At 38.0% G+C, this 14,321-nt stretch overlaps 1 protein-coding gene across 8 annotated transcripts in view; it reads left to right on the forward strand.

Moving 5' to 3' along the window:
* Positions 1 to 14,321, forward strand: part of MAST2 (microtubule associated serine/threonine kinase 2) — a 207,783-nt gene that overhangs the window by 56,509 nt on the left and 136,953 nt on the right. The gene's annotated exons all lie outside the window — the stretch shown is intronic.

The raw sequence follows: 14,321 nt of genomic DNA on the forward strand, positions 1-14,321 counted from the left end.
ATGTGTTTAAGGACTGACTGACCCAGTGAAGGTTTCAGTATAAAACACTGAATTCAACAAACAACCTGTGCACTTCTCCTCATGAAATGTAGCTATTTCTCCTGTTTTTATTTTGACATTTGTAAAGCACTTTTTTTAAATGTACAAAGCAACTTGGGTCTTTTGAATGATCATAAATTAACGTTATTTTGGTTTCTTTAAAGTGTTCAGAAGGAAAATATACAGGATTGGTAAAATTTAGGTGGATTATGATATTTGTAGTTCTTATTATTTATCTTTTTTATTGATGGCATTGTGAGCATACAAAGCATCCTGGAAGCACTTGCTGAATCTTCAGCATTTTTTCAATATGACTGGCCTTTAAAAGTCAATGCCTTATTTTAATTTCTCCTATTAGTGCAGTTGCTTTGATGAGATCTGTCATTTGATTTCTTGGGGGTATTTTAAGAAGTATTTATAAAGTATTCAGAAGACCTCTCATAAATTGTGATGTGTGTTCAAGTAGCTGTTGATAGAAAATGGCTGGCATATTTAATTGCATTGCATATTTATATCATTATTTAACTTTTTAGTTCCCCAGATTCTGAAAGGGAATCCTATTTGTTGAGTAGGGAATATTTTCAATTATTGTGTCTGCTTTGTGTTGACTCAGTCATTTTCTCTCTAGTGACTGAGTCAGTCTCCAGTATCCGCTCACTCTGTTTCCTAATGCCCTTCCTCCTGAGTCTTTGTTTCTATCTAGCAGGAACTCCAAATTGCCAGACTACATACACTGGAGGGTGTTTTCTTACAGCCACTTCTTTCCCCACAAGTATTTTTCATTACTTTAACAGTTCATTCTCCAAAAGACTGCATTGGAACATTCTGAAATAGAAATAATATTTGAAAAGCAGCAGTTTAGATTATTTGTTTTAAACAGGTAAGTTATAATGTAAAACTTCAAAAGTTAGTTTTAGATTTGTGTATAGAAACACAAAAAAGTGAAAATGTATCCAGTGGTACAAGTAATTTACTGGATAGCCTCAGATTAGAAGATAAAAATCCAAATGAATCTGTGAGCCTTACTAACTGCGTTTTGATAAATAATTTAGAGTTCCTAAAAGTTTTCTAGAAAACCAGTGAAGATATAGCCCTGCTTTGATCTTTCTGGCTTTCTTTCCCAGGGAGGTGGCAGTGTGACAAATGGTGCATTTATTGTGTGCCTGTTTTGTGCCCTTCATTATTAGGCTGTACATTATCTCCTTCAGTCATCAAGATGTTGATGACAAGTAGGTTTTATCTACCTCAGGTGCAGTTAATTTTAAAGAAGGAACAGAAGATTGGTTCAAATTATAGTTCTGCCACATTTTAGTCATAATAACCATGGTTAAATTTTTGTAAAACTCTTACTGCCTCCCATTCTGTATTCCACTGTAGAGGCAGATTTTATTCATTTATTTTATTTTATTTTTTTATTTTGAGAGAGAGCACAAGCAGGGGAGAGGGGCTGAGGGAGAAGCAGGCTCCCACAGAACAGGGGAGCCCACCGCAGGGCTCGATCCCAGGACCATGACTTGAGCCAAAAGCAGACACTTAGCCAACTGAGCCACGCAGGCACCCCAGAGGCAAGAAGATCTAATGATTTGTTGGAGGTAATAGCATTGGAGGCAGTGGGAGATTTTTCTGACTGGCCATTTTTTCAGCTCTGTAAAGCTTAGTAACTTCCTCAAGGACAAACAACTTCTACGTGGACAGGCTAGGTGTATAGGTCTGTATACTCGATCTGAAAGTGACAGAAAACTCGACTCTGACTGATTTAAATACTTAAAAAAAAAAAAAAGATATTGACTTGAATATGGATATCCAGAAGTTGGATGGGTTTCAGAGTTGGGTAATCTAGGGACCTAGTGTCTTACTCTGCTTCTCTGCTCTGGGTATTCTCAAGCTGGCTTCCTACTTATTAGAGAAAGGGCTCTAGTGGTTTCAGCCTGCACATTCACACATTATAGCATCCTTCGGTCCTTTTAGACATCTGGGAGATTATGTGGCAGCATCTTTCCCTTAGACTAAAGGAGACTATCCTGTGTAGGAACTGACATGGTCTTGTTTGAAGAGCAGTTCAGGTTTGGGTCTTTGGGTCAGCTTTCATACTATTGCTACTTTTGAGGTTAAAGTTCCTTGTGGATGAAAGAAGATGCTTTTATATTTGCTTTATTTCTCAATCATCTTTATGGGAGAGGATTTTATTTTAACTTTGAAAGGTCAGCTGATTAGTTACCATAAATACATTTTTATTATCAACTCTTTTACTTTCATGATTTCTACATATTTGCCTAGAAGGCAAATACAGTGATTGGGTCTCATTGTATAGAGAGAGCGAGCCCCATTTCCTAGGTTCTAAGTTAAGAATATTTGTTGTGCTGGTAAAGTTATTGCCCTCGGGTGAAGACCATGTAATGTTTCTTCCACCACTTTTGTGCTTTTGATGTTCAAAAATGAGAGTACTTAAAAGTGCCATTGTTCAGGGGCATTTAATTATTTTGGAGAACATATGACAACATAATGCATACTGGGAAGAAGCATTGTTGACAAAAGCTTTCTTGGAATTTTTTTAAATTTTGAAAATTATGAACTGTTGTAATTAGTTACGATCCTCATATGAAAGTAATTCAGTTTAGATTTGTAGTCCTTAAAAGCAAAATCTTCAAGTACCAGCTAGATTTCAAACATTCCTTTTCCTCTTTAAAGTTACTTCACTTTTAAAAAGATGATGATGTATGGACAAAAATGTTAACATAGTGATTTCCTTCTGATTTAAAAAAAAAATTTTTTTTTTTTAAAGATTTTATTTATTTGACAAGACAGAGATCACAAATAGGCAGAGACAGGCAGAGAGAGAGGTGGAAGCAGGCTCCCTGCTGAGCAGAGAGCCTGATGTGGGCTTGATCCCAGGACCCTGGGATCATGACCTGAACTGAAGGCAGAGGCTTTAACCAGGCACCCCTTCTTCTGATTTTTCTTTTTAATTCCCTTTTGTGGGAAGTTGAAATAAAAGTAGAGAAACTGCAATTTATACTCATCAGTCCTTAGTACTACTAAATATTTTCATCTTGTCAGTAAACTAAATGACTTTGAAAATTGAATGATTTATCTTATTTGTGTACCTTCTCTTTTTTTTTCTTTTTTTTCCTCTGTCGTATATATTCCTATTCTATGTTGTAGCCTCAACAGACTACTACTGTCTTTTATTGGGAGGGATTTATATTTAACATATCCAGGTTCTCTGACATTTTTCATTCCTGAGTGTCATTTTCCTCCTCTATCAACCTCCTGGTCATCTTCCCCATGTCCCATCTAATTTTCAAATTCTTACTGTCATCATGATTAACTTCAAGATCTATGCAGAGAAGGATAATTGGGCCTGCCTCAGACCTTTAGAGATCCTCTTCTTCCTGGATTTTATTTTAATGGCACATTTTCCCTAAATAGGATGTATTTTGTCCATGGAGTTGTTTCATTTAGAAATCTAATAGTAATCTAACGTTACATCCCCTTATCATCTCTGAATTAAATTCCTGCATTCTCTTCTGTAAGTCAGGATCACAGATTTGTAGGTCTGTGAACCACTTCCAATGGAAGTGGTTTTTTTGGAGCCACCTTTAGAGATGTAAAGAAAAATTGATGAATATAGTCCCTATGGATCCTTCCTTTGTTTTGTATTTTGCTGCTTCATATATTTACTCTGTTTCTTCATTTCTTTTATTTATTTGTTTGTTTGTTTATTTATTTATTTTAGTAGAGAGGGAGAGAAGGTATGGTGAGGGGCAGAAAGAATCTTTTTAAAAAAGATTTTATTTATTTGACAGAGAGAGAGTGCATACAGGGGAGCAGCAGTAGGAGAGGGAGAAGCATGCTCCCCATTGAGCAGGGAGCCCGATTCAGGGCTCCATCCTAGGACCCTAGGATCTTGAACTGAGCCGAAATCAGGAGCTGGACACTGAACCGACTGAGCCTTATAAATGACCGACAGACCCAGGGGCGTCTGTGGTCCTTTATAAGGCTCACATCTTTTTACTTAATAGCTCTGAAATTGTGGTATGTTTTGATGGTGTGTTTTGCTTTAATTGGCAGTTATTTTAGTTTTGCTTAAAAAAATTTTTTTTAAAGAGTTTATTTATTTGACAGAGAGAGAGACAGTGGGAGAGGGAACGCAAGCATGGGTAGTGGGAGAGAGAGAAGCAGGCTTCCCGTGGAGCAGGGAGCTCGATTCGGGGCTCAATTCCGGAACCCTCGGATCATGACCCGAGCTGAAGGCAGAGGCTTAACAACTGAGCCACCCAGGCGTGCCCCCCCCATTTTTTTTTTTTTTAACTGATACCTGAAATAATGTCATCTCTTGGAGTAATAGTTTTTCAGATTTTATGAAATACATTCCTTTACTGGCCCGTGGAAGTATTTGAGTTTGCAACATTTATGTTTCACCCTGAGAATGTCTACTTTTATTTCAGCTCTCTTCTTTTTCTTTTTTATAATGTCTTGAACATTTCTGGTCCCTTGATTCTTTGCCCTTTTTTTTGCTTTTCTTTTAATAAGCTGGTACCCATTTGATGTGTCCTTTCTGTATCTTTTGAGAACATGGTGGTGTTTCTCCATTAATTTATTTGATATGTATTTATAAATTTTGTATTGCATAACCACTTGAATTTTGGTGCTAAACTCAACTCAGGCATAATGTATGATTCGGATTTTTAAATGGAATGGATTTAATTTAAGTTTCCTATTTCATCTTTAGGTAGTTTTGGTAAGGTTTATAGGATATATTTATAGGAGTTTGTCCATTTTGTCTGTTTATTGAGGAAAAAATTGATATTATTTGCTTTTTAAGAAAAATCACTGTTGATGGATGGAACTAGAGGGTATTATGCTAAATAAAATAAGTCAATCAGAGAAAGACAGTTATTCAAATGATCCTACTGATATGTGGAATTTAAGAAATAAGACAGAGGATCATAGGGAAGAGAGGAAAAAATGAAACAAGACATAACCAGAGAGGGAGACAAACCATAAGAGACTCTTAAACAAAGGAAACAAATGGAGGCTTGATGGAGGGGAGAGTGGTGGGGGGATGGGGCAACTAGGTGATGGACATTAAGGAGGGTACATGATGTATTGAGCATTGGGTGTTTTTAAAGACTGATGAATCAGACCCGCATACCTGAAACAAATGATACATTATATGTTAATTGAATTTACATAAAAAACAGAAATCTCTGTTGAGTCTGTTCTTATGTCCCTCTTTGTGTCTCTTTTATTTTAGTTGAGAAAGATTGAGAATTTATGCATGTGCCAGTGCAGGAGTTGGGGCAGGGACAGAGGGAGAGGGAAAGAATCGCAAGCAGACTCTTTGCTGAGCCTGGAGTCCAATGCTGGACTCAGGGGTTGAACTCATGACTCTGAGATCAAGACCTGACCTGAGATCAGGAGTCAGATGACTAACCAGCTGAGCACCCAGGTGTCCCAAGTTCTGTTAGTTTTTTTTTTAAGCCAACTATCACTTTATTTCAAACTTTCTATGTCATTTTGCTTTTGGATTATCTGCAAATGGCATGCAGTAGGTCCCCCCCCCCTCGGTCTGTCAAATAAATAAATAAAATCTTTTAAAAAAAAATGTCTCTTTTATGTCTTTGTCCTTAAAAGATTGTATGGGTACCCAACCTTATGTTGTCTTTTTTTTTTTTTAAGATTTATTTATTTATTTATTTGACAGACAGAGATTATAAGTAGACAGGGAGGCAGTCGGAGAGAGGAGGAAGCAGGTTCCCTGCTGAGCAGTGAGCCCGATGCGGGACTCGATCCCAGGACCCTGAGATCATGATCTGAGCCAAAGGCAGCGGCTTAACCCACTGAGCCACCCAGGCGCCCCCCCCCCTTTAAAAAAACATTTATTTTTATTTTATTTTATTTTTAAAATATTTTATTTATTTGACAGAGATCACAAGTAGGCAGAGAGGCAGGCAGAGAGAGAGAGAGGAAGGGAAGCAGGCTCCGTGCTGAGCAGAGAGCCCAATGCGGGGCTCCATCCCAGGACCCTGAGACCATGACCTGAGCCGAAGGCAGAGGCTTTAACCCACTGAGCCACCCAGGCGCCCCTGGTTGTCATTTTCTCTCAAACTTTGTGCATATTACTCAGCTATTTTTTGGTTTCCATCATTGCTATTGAGAGATATGCTGCCACTGTAATTGTCTTTCCTTTATAGTTTATGGATCTTAGTCTCTGGTTCTTAAGATTTTTTTTTTGTTTTTGGTGTTTTTCAGTATTACTATCATTTACCTGGTCTGGATTTTAAAAAAATTAAGCCCACTTGAGTATATTATGCTTCTTATATATGTATATTCATTTCATATTACCAATTTTGGAAATTTTTTAGCCACCATATCTTCAAATTTTGTAACTTCTTTACTTTTTGCTTTTTGGGACTCAAATTAGACATATATTGAATAAAATTGCTAGACACAAAAGAGTATAAACTTTATATTGGATTTAAGAAAATGCCAAAACAACAAAAGTGATCTATAAAAGTTAGAAGTGAAAATGATGGTTTCCATGGGGAGTGTAGGTAGTGACTGAAAGCAGGGGCACAAGGATATTTCTGGGTTGATGTTGATGCTCATTTTTTTTTAAAACCCTGGCTGTTGGCTACACTACTGTTTTCATTTTGTGAAAATTTGAGTTGTATGCTTATGTGTACTTTTCTGTATTTATATTGTTTTTCATTAAGTAGTTAAAAAATATTTGTTGTCTTCTTTCATCCATTACATCATCCTGAAGTACAGGATGTTAATTGTCATCAGCAGTGGAGTCTGAGTGGGCCCTAGAATGTTGTTCTCTACTCCTACCCTCACCCCAAGCAGTGTTATTTATGTTAGTCACACTGTATTGTTTTATTTATAAGTTCTATAAAGAGGTATCTAGTCATTCAGTGGTGAGAATGCTATTTTCCCCCCCTTGATGTTAAGATTTTATTTATTTATTTGACAGACAGAGGTCACAAATAGGCAGAGAGACAGACAGAGAGAGAGGGGGGAAGCAGGCTCCCCCCTGAGCAGAGAGCCCGATGTGGGGCTCCATCCCAGGACCCCGGGACCATGACCTGAGCCGAAGGCAGAGGCTTTAACCCACTGAGCCACCCAGGGACCCCAACCCTTGATTTTATATGTTGGTTGAGGCGTTGTCTCCGAAACCAAACCCTCAAACTCTACTCTCTGTAGAGTGGAAGGTTGAGTTATATGTTTCTCGAAGCCTGTTAATTTCCTTCTCTAGGAAGAGTGCTGCTATTGCAGTGGAAGACGATTGGGTGAATGAATGAATATGAGTGAGAATTCAACTAGAAACTGTGAGGGAGGCTCAGAAAGGGAGCTGCCTGAGGCAGAGAGATAGCTTTGACCCACCAGTCTTCTCCATGCTGGTGAACTATTGATGTAAAGGACAAATACCAGTCTTATGACTCTTGGCTTGCATATTTACTTGTGGGGGTAGCAGTTATTGCTTTTGGACACTTGGCCTTTGTCTTTTCTTTGGAAATATTTTATGGGTTTAGTCATTGTGAATTATGAGTAATGCACGTAGACTGTGATTCCCCATGTGAACAGCGCCATCTCATTTTGTAAGTAATACCTTTGGAAATTTGTTTTGTGGACAAGTGAAAGGAAGTGAATGGTTATTTTCCTAGAATTTAGTATATACAGCTTTCTTTGCTGCTTTAGTTCAAGAAAATATGGGAATATCATCTTCAGCAGATAGTATCAAACTATATTAGTTTCAGGGAACCAAAATAGTTGTAATAAAATTTTAGAGACTTTAAACAATATATCCTTGAGTTTGGGGGATAGAGTTAGTTTTTGGAGAATAGTGCCTTATCCATTAGCTTTACAGTCTTGGTGCAGGTGGTCAAATTAGGAAAATGTAACTCTTGTTACTAAGTTACTAATGATACTTCAGGCTGTCAAACCTTAAGCTTTTCTTGACATTTTTTTTTTAAACTTTATTTACTTTTACTTTATTTTTAGAGCAGTTGTAAGTTTACAACAAAAATGAGAGGAAGGGACAGAGATTTCCCACATATCCTCTAGACCCCACACAGACACAGTTTCTGCCATTATTACTATCACTCACGAGAGTGATATATTTTTAACCCCCAAGAATGAACCTTAAATTGACACATTATTATCACCCAAAGTCCAGTTTAATGTAGTGTTCACTCTTAGTGTTGTGCATCCTATGGGTTTGGACAAATGTACAATGACATATATCCCTTGTTAGAATATCATATGAGCTATGGTGAGTACTGTGAAGTGTGTAAACCTGGTGATTCGCAGACCTGTACCCCTGGGGCTAATAATGCATCATATGTTAATAAAAAAAAATAAAAAAAGAATATCATATGAGGGTTTCTGTTGCCCCACATCACCAGTATTTTTTGTTGCCAACATTCCAAATTTGGGGTGTTTTTATAGAACTTGTATAGTGCTATTTCATTATTTTAATTTGCATTTCCCTGATTACATATGATGCAGAGCATCTTTTCATTTGAAAGCTTTGTTTTTAAATGTATTTTTTAAAAAGATTTATTTATTTACTTTAGAGAGAGAGAGAGTTGTGGTGGGGTAGGGGGTGCAGAGGGAGAGAGAGAGAATCCTGAGCAGAGTCTGTTCTGAGTGTGGAGCCCTACGTGGGCTCGAGTTCATGACCTGAATCATGACCTGAGCCAAAACCAAGAGTCAGTAGCTTAACCGACTGCCCCACCAGGGATGCCTAGGTGGCTCAGTTGGTTAAGTGCTTCTGCTTTCAGCTGGTTCATAATTTAGGGTCCTGGGGTTGAGCCTGAGTCAGTCTCCTTGATCAGCGGGGAACCTGCTTCTCCCTCTCCCTCTGCTGCTCCCTCTGTTTGTGCTCTCTCTCCCTCTCCCTGACAAATAAAAAAATTAAATTCTTTAATTAAAACAAAACAAAAATCTGACTGCAGCACCCAGGTGCCCATTAAATGCATTTTTGTGTTCTAACCTTGGGCTAACTTTGTGAGATAGGCAAAGTAGGTTTTTGTTTTTTGCGAAGTAGTTATTTTTAAAAAAATTAATTGTTTGAGAGAGAAAAAGAGCATGTGTGTGCAAGCCAGGGGAGGGCAGAGGGAGAATAGAGAGAATCCCAGGTGGACTCTGTGTGGAGCTCAAAGCCCCTTGTAGTGTGATGGAACCAAACTGAGATCACAACCTAAGGCAAAACCAAGGGTCAGGCACTTAACCCTGAGCTACCTGGCGCCCCGCAAAGTAGGTATTGTTAATTGTTATTGCAGGTATGCAGAAAAGAAAAATGAGATTTAGGAAAGCATAATCAGCGACCAAGATTTATGAGCATAATAAGCAGTAGAACTGTGTTTAAAAATGTTTCAACTCTGAGCCCTGAGTTTTTATACCGTGTGGAATATCCTATTAGTATCATCAAGCTGTCTTTACTGTTCTTCAAACTCACAAGAGAATACATCGTCATTTGTGTCACAATTAATAGAATAAAATACTTTCATATACATTATTTTATTTGACCTTTATAAACATTTCATCTAAGCCATAGAGGCAGGTGAAATTCCAAGTCACATAAGTTATGTGTTATTGAGCCATAACATGAACTTTATTTATATTGTGTGCTCTTTTCCATGTTCCTTAATATTGTATAATGAAAATACTGTATCATTGAAACCTGTTCTCAGGGTGATGACATTTGAATTTAATGGAACGAGGTGAGTGAAATACATTAGTTTCATAGGTGTACTGTAGCTGCGTTTACACTGATTTCCCCCTTGGCTTCAGACCTTAAGATAGATTCTAAAACAGCATAATGCCCAGAGCAGTAGTAACCGTACATTTGCTACACAGTAAAGAGAGCTTTTTGTGCATCCCAGCAGATTTATTTGCTGCCAGAGCTTAGGGGAGAGGACGTTATTTGGGGATAGTGGTTCCTTTTTTTTTTTTTTTTTTTTAAAAATAAAGGAAGGAAGAAAGAAAAGAAAAGATTTATTTATTTATTTATTTGACACAGAGAGAGAAAACTCACAAGTAGGCAGAGAGGCAGGCAGAGACGGGGAAGCAGACTCCCTGCTGAGCAGAGAGCCCTATGCAGGCCTCCATCCCCAGACCCTGAGACCATGATGACCTGAGCCAGAGGCAGAGGCTTAACCCACTGAGCCACCCACGTGCCCGATAGTGGTTCTTTTAAGCTCACTTAGTAAACGGTGTTAAAGTAGATTTCTGTGGTGGGTTATGTTTTTCTTTCCTAAAAGCATTTTTCTTTTTTACGATCATTATAATACCTACCAGCCAGAAGACTGTCAGTAAATAAGCATTGATAACAGAGTATATCCTTTCTCTAGTAAAGCCTCTTTTACCAGCCTTTATTGCAGTTGATATTTTTCATCAGTTTAACTCCAAATGAGTAAGAAGACCCTATTTTGAGCATTATAGTGATGATAATGATAATAAGTACCATTTACTTACTTGATTGAGTCATTGTTTTATTCATTAAATATTCATTTGGTACCTACTAGGCTAGGTATTGTGCTGGATGCTAAGAATGTCCTTGTGGGCAAGACTAATCTCTTCCTCTAGAGCTAACAGTCATTCTCAGAAAACAGATAATTAAGTAGCTAATGATAGTGAAGAGTTCAAAGTATGTAGAGGTAGGCTAAGGAAACTGTATGTAAGGGAGATCTTCCCAGAGGAAATGAGATTTAAGCTAAGGTTCAGGAATGTATAAAAGGAGATAAGGAGATGTATTCCAGGCAGAATAATAGGTGTGAAGCCCTGAAGGTGAAGAGAGGGTATGCCTTGTCCTAGAGATCAAAACTGCAGTGAGACTGGGGAGTTGTACAAAGGACACTGAAGAGGTAGGCAGTAGGAGCCAGGTAGTACCCTGTAGGCTACAGAAAGGATTTTTGAGTTTATCCATTGAGGAGTTTAAGAAGAAAAATGACCCAATCAAGTTCTGCATTTTAAAATGATCTTTTTGGCTTTTTGCTTTGTTAAACAAAGATAGTATTAGATTAGATAATATTAGACAGATACTAATTACTTGATATTTATATTGATATAACATTAAGGATCCAGGGGAACAAACTGGAAGGTGATGAGCTAGGAAGGTGGTATAGCATGATGCTGGTTTGGACTAGGGGAGATGGCAGTGGAGATAAAGTGAAACTGACAGGCTAAAGATAGACCTTTTGGAGGTAGAATTGGCAAGGCTTGCTGAATAATTGGATTGGAGGGTGAGAAAAAGTGAATCAAGAAGGATCTGAACAGAGAGTTGATAGAGGGAGGTAGGTAGGGAATGGGCTAGGTGGGTGATGGGTATTAAGGCGGGCACTTGTTAAGATGAACACTGGGTGTTACATGAAAGTGATGAGTCAGTAAATTCTACTCCTGAAACCAATATTACACTATATGTTAACCCTTGAGAATTTAAATAAAAATTTGTAAGTAAAAAAAAAAAAAAGAAGAAGAATGACCTTGGATTTGGTGGTACCATCACTGAAAATAGAAAATACAGGATGAGCTAGATTGAGTAGAAAGCCAGGTTGAGGTTTTAGACATCTTAAGGACAAGATAGTTCTATTTAAGACTATAGAACTCAGGAGAGAGAGATGGGACGAAGATACAAATATGGGAGTCATCTGTAAAATACGTAGAAAGAGTTTCCAGGCAGAGTTTTAAGGACAAATAACATTTAAAGGTCTCAGATGGTGAAGGATGAGCCTGCAAAGGTGTTTAAGTAGTGTTTTCAGAAATAAGAGCTATAACAGGAGAATGGTTTTGGGGAAATAAAATTCTTTCAGGATAGAAGAGTGAATGATACTGTCAAATTCTGCTGAGCAGTCAAGCCAGAAAAAGAAATGGTAGACAAAATGCATGGGAGGTTTTTTTTACATGGGGTCCATTGATAGCCTGGCAAGGATAGTTTAAATGGGGGTGGTAAAGTCTGGGGATGTTTGCAATGTGCTGAAGAACAAATAGGAGGTGAGAAATTGGAGACAGTGAACGTTGACTAATTAAAAAAGTGTGGTTGTGATTAAAAAAATGGGGCGGGAGGGTGCCTGAGTGGCCCAGTTCATTAAGCTTCTGACTCTTTTTTTCCAAAAGATATATTTATTTATTTTTAAAGAGAGATTGAACAAGAGTGAGCTGGGTGTAGGGAGGGGCAGAGGCAGAGGGAGAGAGAGTCCCAAGCAGACTCTCTGGTGAGCACAGAGCCTGACGTGGGGCTCGATCCCAAGACCCAGAGATCATGACCCAAGCCAAGACCAAGAGTCCGATACTTAACTGCCTGCACCAACCAGGCATCCCTAAGCTTTGGACTCTTGATCTCAGCTCTGATCTTTGGTCTCATGGTCATGCTTTGAAACCCTGCGTTGGGCTCTATGCTGGACGTGGAATCTACTTACAAAAAAAAAGAACAAAGAATAAAAGAAGGCGTGGTTGTGAAGGGAAAAAGACTTGATAAGGCAGTGGTTGAAGAGCGATGTGTAGTAATCAAGGGAATAAATTTTTTTTAAGGTGGGATAGACATGAATGTGTTCAGAATGCTAATTCTGATCATGAAGAATATGGAGAGTCAAGATATAACTAGTAGATCAGAGAAGCTGGAATGGGATGGGCTTCACCTGATGTTATAATGTATTGTCAGATATTATCATCTTTCTGATATGAAGTGATAAATCAAATTTATAGTTATCTGTCTAAATGAGAGTGCTCTTATCTCAGCTAAACTTCATGACTATGCAGCTTCCCTCCTTAATTTGCTTTGAATATTCTCTGGGAAAGGGAGGATTGGGAAATCCTATCTGATTGGAGAGCACTTTTTGTTCCACTTTGTCTTAGGCCTGTCTTTATGGTACTAGAGTGCTTGGCATAGAATGTACTCATCTGGAGCCCTGGGCATCCATCTTGCAAGTGCAGGCTTTTGTGGAGGTCCAAGGAGAGAGGGTAAGGAAGAAGGGATAGATCTTCATGGATACATTTTGTTACCTTATCTAAAAGGAATTCAGAGAGGGACACATAAGCATTTTGTAGAATTATCACTATTATTATCCCCAAATATAACCCACCTCATGTTACCTATTTAAACTATTCAGGAAGCCAGAACTGTCATACAGGTTCAAAGAATGATATTACCAGTTTTATATAGGTGTTTCAGAATAAAAAAGAAAAAGGACATATTCTCTTAACCACATTTTATGAGGATTATGATGCCTAAACTGATAAGGACAGTTTGAGAAGAGAAAATACATAGGCAAATCTTACTTAGCAAAGAGGCAAAATCCTCAATAAAAGCTTCCAGACCTAGATGATTTTATTAGTGAAAACTGTATATTAGGGGCACCTGGGTGGCTCAGTTGGTGAAGTATCTGCCTTCGGCTCAAGTCATGATCCTAGAGTCCTGGGATTGAGCCCCGCATTGGGCTCCCTGCTCAGTAGGGAGCCTGCTTCTTTCTCTCTCTCTGTAGCATCCTCTGCTTGTGCTGGCTTGCTCTCTCTGTCAAATAAATAAACAAAATCTTTAAAACCAAACAATGCTGCTTAATAATTAAGGAAGAAATAACACCAATCTTATACAAGCTCTTTCAGAAAATAGAGGCAGGAACCATTCCCAGCCAATTTTAGGAGGCCAGTATAATTGTGATACCAAAATCTGACAAAGGCATTGTAATAAAATCTAGAGACCATTATCCCTTATGAACATAGATACAAAAATCATTAATAAAATATTAACAAAGTTAATCTAACCAAGTTGGGTTATACCCAGAAATGTAAGATGAGTTTAATAAGGATAGTCCCCAACTTATGATAGTTTGACTTGTGATTTATCAACTTTATGATGGTGTGAAAATGATACACATTTGGTAGAAACTATATGTTGACTTTTTAAATTTGGTATTTTCCTGGGATAGTGGTAATGTAGTATGCTACTCTCCAGTCAGTCACACAATTGATATACTTACAACCATTCTGTTTTTCACATTCAGTATAGGTTTTAAGCCATTATGTTAAGTTAGTCAACACTTTATTATAAAATAGACTTTATGTTAGATAATTTGGCCATGTGAAGGCTAATGTAAGTGGAAAGAAGTAAAACTCTCTTATTTATAGAGGACTTTTTTTTTTTTTTTTAAAGTTTACTTCAGAGAGAGAGGGAGAGTGTCCCAGCAGGGGAGAGGGGCAGAAGGAGGAGAGAGGGAAACTCCCAGCTGAGGGGGGAGCCCTATGCAGGGCTTGATCTCATGACCTTTAGATCAGGACCT

The sequence above is a fragment of the Mustela putorius genome, unplaced genomic scaffold (genome assembly GCF_011764305.1).
Source record: "Mustela putorius furo isolate JIRA1106 unplaced genomic scaffold, ASM1176430v1.1 tig00003853_pilon_pilon_pilon, whole genome shotgun sequence".
NCBI classification, from domain to species: domain Eukaryota; kingdom Metazoa; phylum Chordata; class Mammalia; order Carnivora; family Mustelidae; genus Mustela; species Mustela putorius.